Source organism: Drosophila tropicalis, unplaced genomic scaffold, assembly GCF_018151085.1.
Source record: "Drosophila tropicalis isolate 14030-0801.00 unplaced genomic scaffold, ASM1815108v1 contig_573, whole genome shotgun sequence".
NCBI classification, from domain to species: Eukaryota; Metazoa; Arthropoda; class Insecta; order Diptera; family Drosophilidae; genus Drosophila; species Drosophila tropicalis.
Window position 1 is genome coordinate 5663406 of NW_027173049.1, and position 17432 is coordinate 5680837.

At 38.1% G+C, this 17432-nt stretch overlaps 1 protein-coding gene across 6 annotated transcripts in view; it reads left to right on the forward strand.

Annotated features, from left to right (window-relative positions):
- The window catches only part of LOC137575266 (uncharacterized), a 36568-nt gene that overhangs the window by 11262 nt on the left and 7874 nt on the right, over positions 1-17432 (forward strand). Inside the window, exon 1 of one of the 6 annotated variants that reach the window (XM_068287737.1) lies at positions 1783-1799. The exons of 4 other annotated variants lie outside the window; for them this stretch is intronic. The gene's annotated coding sequence lies outside the window, so the exon portion shown is untranslated. Of the gene's footprint in view, positions 1-1782; positions 1800-7635; positions 7741-17432 lie in introns of those variants that run through there. One more of the 6 variants, XM_068287735.1, reaches the window with a different exon arrangement.

Here is a 17432-nt window from a genome sequence, read left to right on the forward strand (position 1 = left end):
GCCCTCTGGTTTTTTTTTTTCAATAGTTTCCGCCAGTCTATATCCCATTACAGCTGCCAATGTTTTAAGTTTTGGAATCGTAACACGATTAAATGGTAAACTCTAGCCCGAGATTTTATAAGCAAGACATAATTTTTTTGCGGCTGCTGCATCCATCGCATATATGCTGCTGCAGCGCATGCTTTGCTGCTAGCGTCACAAAAAACGTGTAGTTCGACTTTCGTAGCAATCCATAAATTTTGGGAGTTATATCTTGAGATACTAACACCAAGCTTTTTTTTTCAGATCGTTTAACTACTCTTGCCACTTTTTGACAGGGTCACCCTTAATGACATCATCACATCCAATGCCAACCTCCGAAAATATTATGCTTTAGGATCCTACCTTTTATTGTTACTGGGGTCACCCTTATCAAGGGATCATTTATTGAGTTGACCGCTGCAAGCACCTTTGTAGGCATTGTTGTTCCATTCAATATGTCATCCATTATGCTAGTTGCTGAGAATGTAAATATATCTCCTGCATGTATTTCCTGCAAGACATCATGATTATTGCAAATAAAATTTCGGACTTAAGAATGTCCCTAAATTACTGCTTAAATTATCTCAACAGCTTCGGGAACTGGTTTTTTCGAATCAATTTCAATTATGGCTTGAGCTGCTTCTGGTGCTTTACTTTTGTGTATTGCCGCATTGTGTTTTTTTTTTTTACAAATTATGCTTTAACGGTGAGCAGGAGCACCCTGCATAAAAAATAATATGAGACTGCATCTTGTTCGGCTATTTTTACCTGGTTGAACATTTCTTTAATATCTGCAGAAAGGCTATTGTGTTTAACCTAAATCGTAAAAGCACGCTTACGATTGATGTAGCCAATCCGGCCCAGTTAGTAGGTTTTCGTTCAAAGAATTCCATTAGTGTCCGCTGCGGCGAACATTACTCCAACTTTCCCAGGTTTCTTGGGATTAATTACTGCACAATGTAGCAGGAACCAATGTTTTGAGGAATTAACTAAGTTGACATTAGTGACTATTTTGGCATAACCTTTCTTCAGTAGCTTTTTCACTTCATTTTAAGTTCTTGGTTTCTGATTAACTGATCAAGAATATATGTATATACTTTGTATGTTCGGAGATTCTTCGTTCTATGCGTTGCACACTTCTGACCAAAATTAATATACCCTTTTTGCAAGGGTATAAAAAAAAACCTAGAGACACAAATCAAAGTGCCGGGCCTGAGCCCGTAAAACAACAACAATGATGAAACCGCCTGACATGAGCATATCAACAACACCACTCTACAAATATCAAAACCTAATCAACCCAAAAAATAGTGTAATTAACAGAAAACCTTACTAATCAAAACAAAAAATACTTTACAAAAAAAACAAATTATTAAAAATCAAAAATATGGCCGATATTGAAGTAGAAGCCACCGAACACAAGACTTTAAATTTTTTTAAGGGAGTAATCTACAGCAACGGATTACGACACATAGAGAAAACAAAAATTCTGAACGAAGTAAAATGTCAAAGTGTAACCAAAGTGCGAAAAATATTAAAGAAACAAGAGAAAGGCTTGGCAGAAACGGGACTTATAATTATTACATTCGCCACACACACCTTCCAGAATCTATTAAAATTGGATATGAGAACCATCATCTGCCCAGCGAACGAACACCTCATCTCTACCAACATCTTACGACGACCTATTATCAGAACACCCAAGTTCATCGCACATACACCACCGCAAATAAGACATGGAAATGGACGTAGACTTCCTCGCTAAGTCACAAAATTCGGTAAGCAGGAAAAAACAACACGCTTTCAACAAATCTCAAACCCACAAAACCCAACCTACCAAAAACAAAAACTTCAAAAAGAGCAAAACATAAAGACAACGACGACAGCGACAGTTTTTAACACTTAGAATAACAATGGCCCACACATGCTGTAATTACCACAATAATAGACTCACAATACCCTCACATTTCTCTCCTTAAATATAAATAAAACCAAGTGACCATTAAGATCATTCAATGGATACACGGATAAACAAATAATTACAGCGAACTCCAAAACACATAAAATACACACCAACTGCATTCCCATACCAATCAACTACGGCTTAACAAAAACCAGAGGGCCGGGGCTAACTTTGACCGCGTCAAAGTTTGTATACCCTTGCAACTTTTTTGGTAACTCTTTTCTTACCTATTAGCCATCAATGTGGAAGAACGTTTTATCTAAAAAGGCGTATGCTTGCGAAAGAATGGCCTACAATCGTAGGAAATATCGAAAATATTGATCATAGTCACTGTTTTCCACCGATCGTTCCTATGGGAGCTATATGATATAGTCACCCGATCTTTATCAAATTTGGCACAATCATTAAGAAATATATTAAACTAACAACTGTTTAATTTAAAAGCAATCGCGTTAAAAGTAACGAAGTTATTTACAAAAGTCACTGTTTGCGACCGATCGTTCCTATGGGAGCTATATGATATAGTCATCCGATCTTAATCAAATTTGGCACAGTAGTTTACAGGCGTAATAAACTCTCTAATATTGAGTTTCATGATAATAGCACAGAAATTAACGAAGTTATTGAGAAAAGTCACTGTTCGTGACTTTGGGGTTTGTATGGGAGCTATATGATATAGTGGTCCGATCCGGCTGAATCTGAGATATACAACCCACTGCAGGGGTACAAGACTATGTGCAAAATTTCAGCTCTGTAGCTCTTACGGTCTAGGAGGAGTTTGCGTTGATCCAGACGGACGGACGGACGGACATGGCTATTTGAAGAATATATAAACTTAGTATGGTCGCAGATGGTTCCTTCTATGCGTTGCACACTTCTGACCAAAATTAATATACCCTTTTTGCAAGGGTATAAACATTTCAACCTCTAATGTTGGTGTAGCCCTCTTGATACACAACGCCCTACAAATTCGAGAAATAGCGTTGAAAGGTGATTTCGACGCAGTATGCGTAGAATTCACGTCAAACCTCAAATTTAGACTAATTTCAGCCTACATTCCACCAAACAAGAGATTGTATGAATAATCTCCAAAATGTATTAGAAACCTTAAACATACACTGGCGACTTTAACAGTTGGCATACAATCAACTGTGGCTCAAGCACCAATAATCTTACAAGGGGAACTTCAGGTATGCGAGTCACCGATTTGGATGAATTTTGGATATGTTATAGAATACCCCGTCATTAAAAGCTGTGTGAAATATTTCGGCGCACTATTCTATATTTTCCTGAAAAATCGCGTTTAAAGTTATAGCTTCGGTCACTTATAGATAAATCGCCGAGTGGTCTTCAAGCAGCACGGTGGTGTAAGGGTTAGAGTTCCTGGCTAAAAGTCAAGAAATGCTGTTTCAACCCCCTCCCGGAACTAGTTAGTTTTGGTTTTTCATTTAAAACCCTGTCAGCTGGCGTACATAAGCTTCAAGAGGAGCTTTTGGCGATGGAGGTGCAATCCAGAAGTTCTAAACTTTTGATTGAACCTACGACGCGTTAGAGGGCCAGGTTTCAGGGCGCGTCCCTCAGTCCGGCGCATAGATCTTCGGACAATGACCCTATGTCACCAAATGTACAGCAACTGATATCGTTTAGGAGTCCGCCTTTGGCAGGAGTGGAGTCTCTTCCCATTTCCCCTGGAAACAGTAACCCACCTACTAGCATGATATCTGTTGTAGTTTCCGAACCGTCCGGGCAAACATTCGTTCCCAGGAATATTGCCAATAAAGAAGTTACAAGAGGAGCTAGTAAAGTGTTGGCTGCTTCAGATGCTACTGCTTCTACTGTTGCAGCTACTGCTGTACCTGGCACTTCTAGCCCCTTACATTGCGGTGGAAATGTTCCGTTTTTCATATACTCGGGACATTTCGTCCTTCAAAATAAGCGTCTCACTAGATCTTTTTGGCCAAATATGTCATAAAGATTTATGGCCAGAACACCTGATTGTAAAAGAGTATACAATAAAAAAGAATAATCGGCATCCGATTAGCCTGCTACCTGCCTCTGCAAACAAAGTTCCTTCTGGCTCATCGGCACTTGTTGGCGAATCAAAAAACTAACTTCGTCCCTAAGTCTGGCCTATCTAAATGTACGGGGACTAAAGTCTAAACTCTCTAGACTCTATGTAGATAGTTTAGCTTTTGACTTTCAGATTCTTGCCTTTACTGAAACTTGGGTGAAACCTGATATTGCCGATGCTTCAATTTTCATTTCAAAATAATTAACATACAGACATGATCGGACTATCCGTAGTGGTGGTGGTGGTGGTGTTTTGATCGCTGTTGATTCAGCGTTCTCGTCTGAAATCTTCCAGTCGTCCAATTAGGAGATTGAATTTGTTTGTGTTAAAATTTCTTTAAATTCTTTTTCTGCCTATATTACATGTTCGTATATTCCACCACAGTCCGACTTGGCACTATACATTCACCATTTGGGAGCTATTCAACTTATTTCCTTATATCTCTCTGGCAAAGACTTGCTCTTTGTTTTAGGAGATTTTAATTTACCTGAGATTGCCTGGACCCTTCCATATGATTCTTTGCTCTTCTTGCTCTTTGTTTTGGGAGATTTTAATTTACCTGAGATTGCCTGGACCCTTCCATATGATTCTTTATTACTGTTGCCCTCCTCGTCACATTGTTTTATAGATGGTCTGCTTGAGTTGTCCCTAACTGAAATAAATCATGTCCGGAATAGTCGCGACAGATCACTAGATCTGGTATTTGTGTTGGATTCTTCCAACTGAAATGTTTCCAGGACTGATCCCTTAGTTATCCCTGAAGACAACCTTCATCCAACTCTGGATGTAACCATTGACCTTCCTTTTGGGGATGTCTAAATATAATAGCTTGATGCCTCCAACCCGATGTTTTCGCAAGACAAACTTTACTAAACTCAAAAGCCTATTGTTTTCTAATGATTGGTCATATCTGTATACTTGCACGGATATGAACTCTGCCATTTCTGTCTTCTATAAAACTCTTAAGTTGTTCTTCGATGTTTGTGTCCCGCGTGTGACATAAGGGTGGTTTGATAGACCTCCTTGGTTCTCACGTGAGTTATGTAACTTGAAGAACGTAAAATAAAGATGCTATAAAAGATTTTAAAAATCCGGTAAAGCATCGGATTTTTGGCTTTATGTAGTTGCTCGATCAAATTTTATGGTGCTGAATTCACAATGCTATAAGGATTATCTTCAACGTTGTAAACTTAAATTTTCTCGAGATCCTAAGCAATTTTATAACTTTATCAATGTAAAACTTAAGACATCAGTGCACCCGTCTTACTTGTCTTTCGAAAACAATAAAGCTGACACTGATCAGGCAATTGCCGATATGTTTGCTGATTTCTTCACAACAACTTATTCCTCTTCGATTTATTAAGCAAATCCACCTTATCCTCATCACTTGCAATCGTCTAACTGCATTTTAGACCCTGTGTTTGATGAAAGTTCGGTTCTTAGCGTTCTCAGTTTCGTCAAACCAGTAAATGCACCTAGCCCTGATGGAATACCTGGCTGCGTATTGAGGTTTTGCAGGGGCCTTATATAAGCCACTACTTAATTTTTCACTGTCCGTCTCATCTTCTGCTTTCCCATCCATTTGGAAGGAATCATATATTATATATATTATATATGTATACAAACCAAAGCAAAAGCTAACTGCAATTAGCAAATGAAAAAGAGACAAATAAAAGAGAATACTTTTTTGTTTTAAAATACACAACAACAAAAACTTGTACAAGCACGAAGTTAACGGCCAAAGTTAAAGAATAGAAACAAATCAAATACTAAGCAGCGCAACAAAAAATGTCGTTTGTTAATGTTTAAATGTATATCAAAATGTAAATGTTGTAGAATACCCCGTAATTTGAAGCTGTGTGAAATATTTCGGCGCACTATTCTATATTTTCCTGAAAAATCGCGTTTAAAGATATAGCTTCGGTGAGTTATATGTAAAACTCCGAGTGGTCTTCAAGCAGCACGGTGGTGTAAGGGGTAGAAAGGGTACCTGAAGTTCCCCTTGTAAGATAGGACAGATTAATGAAATATACAGAATTTTGGATATGTACGGATCGTTAAACTCTTTTGACCGTCGTTTCACAAACCCAAGAACATTCATAGCTTTACTAACTGTAGCAGAAGGAGTAAAAGTTAAATTAAGGTCCATAAGAACACCAAGTCATTGATAATATCTAACCGGTCTAAGGGAGTGTCGTTAAGATAATAAGTTGCTAAGTAAGGAGTGCATCTATAAAAAGACATAACTTTACATTTAGAGCCGTCGAGGTTTAATAGGTTGGTTTCACACCAACTCTGAAGATCATTGAGATCGGACTTAAAGAGGCCCTTTTGTGTACGTTTATAAATATATTGAAGAATCCAATCTAGCAAATGGCTGGGGATGCCAAATGCGTTTAATTTATATAAGAGTAGAGTATGATTAACAGTGTCAAGAGTCTTGCAGAACTCAGTATAAATGACGCCAGTTTGCTCGACAGCCTTGAATCCTTTAATCGAGTGAGATGTAAACGCTAGTAGGTTAGTAGTTGTCGATCTACGTTATTTAAACCCATGTTGGGAGGACGAAATAATTGAGCTACAAAAATGCTGCAATTGAGATGTTATTATTTTCTCAAATGCATTGGATATGGCAGACAATTTAGAAATGCCCCTATAATTGGAAGCTTTGGACTTTTTCTTTTATGAAGAGGAATAATAAATGATTCTTTCCAGATAGACGGGAAGCCGGAAGATGTGACGGACAGTGTAAATAACTTAAATATTGGCTTACATAGGGCCTTTGCACAAAACCTTAACACACACAGCCTGGTATTCCGTCCGGGCCAAGTGCATATACTGGTTAGACGGAACTGAGCACGCTAAGAACCGAACTTTTATCAAACACAGGGTCTTAAATGCAGCTAGACGATTGCAAGTGATGAATAAGAAGAGGAATAATTTGTTTTGAAGAAATCAGCAAACATATCGGCAATTGCCTGATCAGTGTCAGCTTTATTGTTTTCGAAAGACAAGTAAGACGGGTGCACTGATGTCTTACGTTTTACATTGACAAAGTTATAAAATTGCTTAGGATCTCGAGAAAATTTAAGTTACAACGTTGAAGATAATCCTTATAGCATTGTGAATTCGGCACCATAAAATTTGATCGAGCAACTACATAAAGCCAAAATTCCGATGCTTTTTAAAATCTTTTATAGCATCTTGATTTTACGTTCTTTAAGTTACATAACTCACGTAAAAACCAAGAAGGTTTATCAGACGATCCTTGGGTCAAACGCGGGACACAAACATCCAAGAACCACTCGAGAGTTTTATAGAAGACAGAGTCCATATCCGTGCAAGTATGCAGATATGACCAATCATTAGCTAACAAAAGTTTTTTAAGTTTAGTAAGGTTTGTCTTGCGAAAACATCGGGTTTGAGGCATCGAGCTATTATATTGAGACATAACCCCAGAAGGAAGGTCAAAGGTTACATCCAAAGTTGGATGGAAGTTGTCTTTAGGGATAACTACGGGATCAGTCCTGGAAACACCGCAGTTGGAAAAATCCAACACAAATACTAGGTCTAGTAATCTGTCACGACTATTCCGGACATGATTTATTTGAGTTAGGGACAACTCAAGCAGACCATCTATGAAACAATGTGACGAGGAGAGCAACAGTAATCCAGGCAATCTCAGGTAAATTATAATCTCCCAAAACAACGAGCAAGTCTTTGTCAGAGAGATATGAGGAAATAAGTTGAATAGCTTCCAAATGGTGAATGTTTAGTGCCAAGTCGGACTGTGATGGAATATACGAGCTATTACTTGTTCAGTAGGCAGGAAAAGAATTTAATGAAATTTTAACACAAACAAATTCAATCTCCTGATTGGAACAATTTCAGACGAGAACGCTGAATCAACAGCGATCAAAACACCACCACCACCACCATTACGGATAGTCCGACCATGTCTGTATGTTAAATATTTTGAGGTGAAAATTGAAGAATGGGCAATATCAGCTTTAGCAAAGTTTCAGTAAAGGCAAGAATATGACAGTCAAAGTCAAGTCTAGAGAGTTTAGACTTGAGTCCCTGTACGTTCTGATAGGCCTGTGTTAGGGACGAAGTTAGTTTTTTGACTCGCCAACAAGTGCCGACGAGCCAAAAGGAACGTTGTTTGTAGAGGCAGGTAACAGGCTAATCGGAGGCCGATTCTTCTTTATGGCATATTTGGCCAAAAAGATCTGGTGACACACCAAAGCCGGACTGCTAAACGATATCAGCTGCTGTGCATTTGGGGAAATCGGATTATTGTCGGAATCCGCAACTGGTAGGGATCTATGTGCCGACTAAGGGAGCCGCCCTGAAACCTGGCCCTCGTACGCGTCGAAGATTCAAATAAAAAGTTTAGAACTTCTGAATGGAACCTCTATCGCCAAAAGCTCCTCTTGGAGCTTATAAACGGCAGCTGACATCGTTTTAAATGCATCCCCAGTCCGTTTCTTAAACCTTGCATCTCGAGCTCCAAGCCACGACATGAATCACAGCCCCATTTAAGGCCGCCACCCTGTGCAGTACTATCCCGCACCATGACTGTATAACCAGCACATTTAAAGTGCATTACATTGTCACACAGCCAATAGCAAAGAAAGTCTTCACTGGTCTTGCTGGGATTATTGCAATTATTTTTGCAACAGACCGAAATTATTTAAAAAATTCATTTGTCAAAAACAAATTATAAATCAATATGTAAATAAAAAGGGAAAGATGTAAATGTTAAGAGAGGCGGATACAAACCAAAGCAAAAACAAACTGCAATATGCAAATGAAAAAGAGACAACAAGAAAAGAATATTTTTAGTATTAAAACACACAACAACAAAAACTTGTCACAAGCGCGAAGTTAAAGGCCGCGAGAGAAAACAAAAGAATAGAGAGCACCAACCCCACACAAACAAAAACAAAATGTAAACTGTAAATTAGGCGCGTGTGGGAGCAAAGAATAGAAACAAATGAAAAACGAAGCAGCGCAACAACAAAATAATAAGTGTGTTTGTTAATGTTTTGATGATAATCAAAATGTAAATGTAACTTTAAACTTCGCAATGAATATTGTGATGATAAAAATTGGTTGAGATAATTTAATTTAATGTGAATGATTTAAATTAAGTGCACAAAAGAATGAAAAAAAAGTAGATGAGCGAGAGCGCAAAAAAAAACACAACCGACTTCGATGAGTGACATTAGTTAAAGCAAGGGTGGGCACGAAAATTTAACTTGGGAGCCAGAGCATCAGCAGAGGCCGAAATTCGGGATTTGGCCGTTCCTCGGCCTAAAAGTTCGATGATGATCGCTCGCTCGACCCAAGAGAGGTCGTTTATGACCCGTCATAAAACTCGAGATACACAAATTTTTGTGTACGTCGAGACCAAAAAATGACCTTTTCTCTGCCCAGCCTCTGCCGGTAAAGAGCCAGGGGAGCCAAAAGAGCCACTACGTGCCCATTCTTGAACTAACGGACAAAACTTTCATACAATTAAAAGAATTGCCGAAGGGATCTCCGGCCTCACCTGTCATTGTGGACATCGTTATGGGAAATCGTCTAGACTCCACCATGGATAAACTAACCAGACCAACAACAGTATTGACGAAATATGTAGATGACTTTTTTTTAATAATACACCAATAGGACATCAACAACACACTGGACACCCTAAATTCTTTTGACAGGAATATTAAATTTACTATGACGTAATCAAGACATTATTCAAAAAACATAAATCCCCCATTGACACATACCAAAAATAAAAAGAGTTACTTATCTGTCACTTATGTACCTTAATTATCAGAAAAACTACCACCTTCGCAATGTTATGACAGAGATTAAATAAAAATAGCACACAAACCTGACAATACCCTCAAACATATATTCAATAAAACAAAATCCAAGATAGAGACGACAAATAGAAGTAATGTAATATACAAAATTCCAAGCAATGGACAATGAAACATATCGTGCAATCAGATATATATAGGGACAACCAAATCCAAATTAAAAATACTAAAATCTCACAACATAAATCTGACTATAAAATGAGACATTATTCAGACACACCAAAAACAGCACTAATGACACACTGTGAATTGTGATTCGAAGAGACAATAATATTAGATGAAGAGCGGCACTACAACAAAAGGTCTACCATATAGATGATATCTCTAGCCTGAAGGCCTTTGTCGCTCTGGCTCAAAACTCATTGTAACCTAGAATTAATTCTTTTTTACAATTAAATAATAATAATAATAATAGATGCTATCTGAGCGCCACATGACTTGGGTTTAAGACTGATACAGACTACTGCGCCTACATATACAGACATTTACTTGAAAAGAATTAGTTCTTAACTCCAGGTTGAACGGTGCTGACGTGTCAAATAAAGTATGTTACAAGTTTGTTAAATGTCACAAAATTGTTAAATGTTCTTTTATTCTATTGTAGTTGCCCGGAAGACGGTTGCCGCTGAGCAACCGAAATATATCGGTAAAAAATAAATATATAACAGCGGTTTTTTATTTTTATTTTAATCAAATGACCTGAAGCCTGATGACAACAAAATATAAGAACAAAGGGGTCGCAGAAAATACCAATTTATTTGTATTAAAGCTATATTACCGAAATATACCATTTCTGTTCTTGAATCTAGTATACGAGTCAATTATCATTTAGTTGTAAGAAAGGAGATGGTCACACTCTGTATAAAAACGATGGCGAAGAAAAACGTGCCTAAAAGAAAAAAAAAAATATCAAAGAAGTTAAATTCGGCTATGCCGAAGTTTATATACCCTTGCAGTCCTTGACAATAATAATTTCACATGTTCAAAATTTGTTTTCTGCAACTCAATTCATTAATATACAAACAAAACAATTTTACTCTTCATACTATGTACAATTTGTTCTTCTTCTTCCCTCATTCCCTAAGCAAAGCAACGCACGCATACACATACAGTTTATGTAGCGTTGCGTCTGTGTGTGTATGCATGTGCTCTGTTGATTTGATGATGACGTAGTAGGCAGCAAGCAGAGCTGCCGGCAGCGATTGAACCGATTTATATAGACTGTAACTTGTGTTCTATTTATCCGATCCGATCAAATTTTGGGATCTGAGATTTTATATCAAATTCTATTATATTGGTAAATTTCATGGGATACTCCAATTTTTGCAAAAATTTTTGTTCCAGAGTTATATGATATAGTAGTCCGATCCCAAAGATTTTCATACTTTATCTCACCCGGGTAAAAAAAAAGCTCCCAAAAAAAATTTCATACCGATAGCTCTTAAGATGGCTGAGTAAAACGCGTACGCACCGACGGACAGACGGACAGACGGACATGGCTATATCGACTTAGCTTCTCATGCTGATCAAGAATATATATACTTTATGGGGTCGGAAACGTCTCCTTCTGTGCGTTACAAACATCTGACCAATTTTATAATACCCTCTGCAAGGGTATAACAATAAAGCTCTCTAAAAAATATATAATAATAAAAACCACGGCCGATTCCAAAACATAAAATTGGTCCCTCGAGCCGGATCATTAACGCGCATAATACAGTCCACAAAAGTGGCCAAAAAGGTAGAAAATAAATTGGAGGCGTTGAAGTCGCAAGAATTGCGAGACGTTCATTTCGCCATATATACAAAATTTGTTAGAGATAATTTCGTGAAGCGCGAACTACGAAAATTCAAGGGTTTACCTTACGATTCTAAAAAGAAGCTGGAACACATCGACAGCATGTAGTATGCCAAATCCTAGAAATTTCGCCGCAAGAAGGGATATACTGTACCGAGATGGCATCAAAAATTTATGACGCCATTTCGTACGAAACTTCTGGCAAATCAAGCGGGAACGTCATACAAGCATCAAACGCGAAACAAGCCCGAGAACCAGTTCGAAAACATGAACCAGTTGGAAGTACTAATTGTAAGAGAAATAGAAGCCATCGATGTAAAAACGTGGAATTTCAAGACGAAATATCAAAAAAGGAAATATTGATGCTTGGTGTAAAAAGACAGCTAAGCAAATCCCAAACTGGGGGGCGCTTCTGCTGACGTCATCGAAGAGCATGAATATGAAATACAACAGCTGTCATTAAAGGTGAAAGTTCTGAATGCACGCGCGGAAGCTTTGGTGAGCATAAAACATACTTTGAACACTACTGTAGCACTGATTCGTTCGTCTATTTCCTCACAAAAATCTGTAATGTCTGATATAGACCACCCGATAAATGAATCTCTATCGATCTCCAACGGCGACAACAACATACAAAGCACCGTAATCACCATGTTAGCCAGACAAAGCTTAGGCAATAAACATCTGGAATTTGCCGGTTCCTCTCATTTGGCTTGGCGACATTATAAGACACAGTTTATAAAATCAGGAAGCGAGTGTCAGTATTCTGGAGAAGAGGATATATATCGTCTCGATAAGTCACTGAAAGGGGTAAGAAGGTTGACATTTTGTTGATGTCGGCCAAGGAGCCATCGAAAATTCTAGCCAATTTGGACAACATATACGGAGCTCCAGAAATTGTGGCGTTCGAACTGATGACAAAAGCACAGGAAATAAAATATGTAAAGGAAATTGGAGATTTTCACGAGTTCAACTGCTCTGTTCAAAATATCAATTCAGCGCTGGAGTTTGTACAATGCAAGTTCATCGATACACAAAAGTTGCTTGCAACCCTAATTGAGCGGCTATATGAAAGTTTTCTTCGAGAATGGGGATCATTTTAACCGCTCGAAAATTAAGAGCTGCAGAATGTAATTTTGAAATATTTGCTGAATGTACGCAGGAGCAGTCGGGATTGTATCATGATATATGCTTCTATAAGAAGATATTATGTTTCTATAAAAAGATAATTACAATCAATAACGTAGATAATGAAGCACAAAAGAAATTCGGATCACAAATTCAATCACAAAAGGTTACACAAACTCGCTCAACCAGAAAGTGTTTTATTTGTGATGAGGACAAGCACTCCCTAGATAAATGTAGTAAATTCAGAAAGGCAGAAGTGAAGAAGCGATGGGATTACGCAAGCACAAGTAACGCCTGCTTCACATGTCTAAAATTTCATAAGGGACAATGCAAGATCGACCACTGTGAACGATATCATCATCGCTTACTACATAAGGCAAAACAGTCTCATCTACAATCCTTGCCGCAAGCTATTAGCGGATGCATTCAAGAAGTCCAAGAAGAAGCAATTCTTAAAATGAATTCTTAGATGAAAAAGAAATTCTGGCTTTTCTCGACGATGGGAGCACAACAACAATGTTGGATTAATGTAGCACGTGAGGTCGGTATAATTGGGAAACCTGAACCGTATTGCTTTGGATGGACTGAAGGAATCTCTAGTAGTTCCGACTCGCAGGACGATGCAGGCACACATAGAAATTTGTTGGCCATTTTTTTAAAACTTTTGTAAAGAAGATAATATTAACTGTAAAGAAGTAAAATTTACTTTCCAATTAAATTGCAAAATACAAAACAGAAAACTCGTACTTATATGCTTTTCCCTCGAAGAATTGTAAAAGAAAGAAAACATCGATGGTGCTGGCCAAACATCGATGTTTTATAAAAATACAAAACCATCGATGTATCGATAGTACCATCGATGTATCGATAGTACCATCGATGTTTTTCCAAGCCCTAGCGAGCATACCAAAAGGAAGTGGAGAAGCTACTGAAAAATGGTTATGCCAAAATAGTCACTAATGTCAACTTGGTTAAATCCCCAAAACTGTGGTTCCTGCCACATTTTGCAGTGATTTCAAGAAACCGGGAAAAGTTGGAGTAGTGTTCGACGCAGCAGACATTTGTAATGACACTTCTTTGAACGAAAATCTACTAACTGGGCCGGATCGGCTTTCATCAATCGTAGGTTAGATTAAACACAATAGCCTTTGCTGCAGATATTTAAGAAATGTTTAACCAGGTAAAAACCGCCAAAGAAGATGCAAATACCACCAACAGTCTACCAGGTGAAGTCAATGATATTCGGAGCAACCTCCTCACCATTTATAGCATTTGTAAAAAACCCCAATGCGGCGATACACAAAAGTGAGGCACCAGAAGAAGCTCAAGTTATCATTGAAAACCATTACGTCGACGACTATTTGGATTCAAAAGCAACAGTTCGCGAAGCTGTTGAGATAATTCATGCAGTAATTAAAATACACGCAGCGGGACATTTTCAAATTCGAAATTTTATTTGTAATAATCATGTTGTCTTACAGGGAATACCCCAACATCTCCGTGGTCCGTTAACACGGATTCGATTGGGCGAAAAAGGAGACATATCTCAAAAGGTTCTCGGCATTATTTGGGACGCACAAAAAGACATATTTATTTTCTCAACAACTACAATGCACAGCATAAGCGAGGATATACTGAATGGAACAAGGATGCCTACAAAAAGAAAGGTGCTTGCAGCATTCAACTCAATATATGATCCCTTGGGAATGGTGACTCCAGTAACAATAAAAGGTCGGATATTGATGCGTAGTATTTGGGAACTTGGCATTGGATGGGATGATGTCATTAAAGGTGACCCTGTCAAAAAGTGGCAAGAGTGGTTAAACGATCTGAAAAAACTACATGATGTTAGTATACCAAGATGTTACTCCCAACATTTATCTATTGCTACGAAAGTCGAACTACACGTTTTCGAGTAAGTTTCAAGGGTGCAGAAGCCGCAACAAAATATGACGTCATGCTTATAGCATCTCGGGCTCGAGTCTCACCTTTGAAACATGTTACGATTCCAAATTTGAAACATTGGCAGATGTGATGGGATGTAGAGTGGCGGAACCTATTGAAAACGAAATGCATCTAAAACTTGATGAAAGGTTTTTCTGGACAGATTCCCAAACAGTGATTTCATGGATAAAGAGTAACGAAGGGCTGCAAGTTTTCGTAGCCAACAGAATAAGCGAAATATGCGAAAAGTCCACTAAATATTGTCTTTCTATGAGTGAAGATGAAATCCTACGCATAAACAGCCGAATAATACGTGCAGGATGGAGATCAAGGATTCACAAAGTTGATGGGTCAACATTTTCACAACGAAGTATAGTATACCGTCGTACATAAATTCAAGTCGCAGTACTTTATGCCGAAGATGAATACCAAGATCAAAAGAATTATCAACGAATGGTTGTGGTGCACTGTTGTATGGTAAAAATCTGTTTGGGCTGACGCTTTCAACGCGGTATGTCATTAAGGGATCTGACGTCTCTGTCAAAAGATACAGGGTTGCCAGATGGGTCCGTCGAATACGGACAACCCTGTATGTGGTGTAGACGACGCAAAGCCAAACCGGTTAAAGCGCAAATGGGTCTATTACCCAAGGAGAGGTTCTCTAATTAACATCTAGAGCAATACATGTGGAAATCGCACACTCTTTGACTACAGACTCGTGCATTTTGGCAACCCGTCGAATGATGGCAAGGCGAGGCGAAATTAAAACACTATGGTCCGATAATGGAACTAATCTAAGAGGCGCTTCAAGAGAACAAACAGAAGCTCTAGAGGAAAAAGATAAGCAAACAGCACGCGGAGAACTAACACAAAAGGGAATCGAATGGAAATTTATACCAGCGAACTCACCAAATTTTGGAGGCTGCTGGGAAAGGCTAATTGGATGCTTTAAAAGAACACTAGAGGCCGTACTATCCGCCGAAAGTAATCCCACTGACGAAGTGCTGCAAACTCTTTTTTGTGAAGCGGAGCATTTGGTAAATAGTCGACCGTATATTCTCTGATGATCCAGATGACGGCTTAGGATTTTGCCCCAATGATATAATCATACAACAAAGTGGATCTATTGAAGCACCATGCAAAATTAACGGATCCAGTGAGAAACAGATATGGAGGATGACGCAAATGTTAGTAGAAGCCTTCTGAAGACGATTCATTAAGGAATGAACTCGTTATCATTTAGTTGTAAGAAAGGAGATGGTCACACTCTGTATAAAAACGATGGCGAAGAAAAACGTGCCTAAAAGAATAAAACAGTAAAGCTCTGTAAAAAATATTTGTATAATAATTCATAATACATAAATAAAAAATACTTTTGCTTTTTTTTTTCTGCATTCTGAAAAAACCACAGCTCGAAAGCCACATTTTCTGCAGCTCCATATATGTTGTCCCAAGTGGCTAGAATTTTCGTTGGCTCCTTGGCCGACATCAACAAAATGTCAACCTTCTTTCGTGCTGCCCGTTTTAGTGACATGTCCTGATGATATACATCATCTTCTCCAGAAAATTTACACTCGCTTGCTGATTTTATGGCCAGATGTTAGTTGCCTAAGCTTTGTCTGGCTAACATGGTAATGAAGCTGCTTTTCAAATTGGGTGGAGATCGATAGAGATTCATTTATCGCTTGGTATTTATCAGACAATACAGATTTTTGTGAGGACGTAGATGAACAAATTAGTGTTACAGTAGTGTTCAATGTATGTTTTTTACTTACCAAAACTTCCTCGCTGGCGTTCAGAACTTTCACTTCTTGTATTTCATGTTCATGCTATTTGATGACTTCAGTAGTAGCTCCCCCAGTGTCGGTTTTTTTTTTAGCTGTCTTTTACATCAAGCAAGAATATTTTCTTTTTCGAGACTTCATCTTCCACGTTCCACGTTTTCTACATCAATGGCTTCTATTCCCCTTAGTACTTCCAACTGATTCATGTTTTCGAACTGCGTCGAGTTTGATGCTTGTATGAGGTTCCCGCTTTGATTCTTTAGAACTCTTTTACTAAAGTACTGGCGTCATGAATTTTGAATGCCATCTCGGTACAGTCTATCCCTCCTTGCGGCGAAATTTCCAGGAATTGGCATAAGCTGCAAAGCGTTTGCGCCCAGCTATTTTAAAATACAGTCGATGTGTTCTTTTTGAAGTTGAATTTGTGTAGTTCACGCTTCACGAAATCTCTAACTTGTTTTTTATTTGTGGTAAAATGTCTCCAATTTCTTTTCTACTCCAACCCCACATTTTGTTAACTATTGTAGATTTTATTATACGCGTTAATGATTCGTCTAGAATGACAACATTTAATGGTTTGAAATTGGCCATGGTATAATATTTAATTCCTGTATGCACGTTTTTCTTCGAGTTTTTATTAAGAGTGTGATCATCACTTTCTTTGATCGAAATAATACACATGTATATCCTAGATTCAAAAGCAGAATTGGATATATACATAGCTTAAATACTAATAAAATTATATTTTTTCTGCAGCAGAAGTTATTGACAAAAGACACTGTTTTTGGTCCTACTTTAGCGCATAGCCATTTTCGAAATATTGACCAGGGCCCCTGGTCCA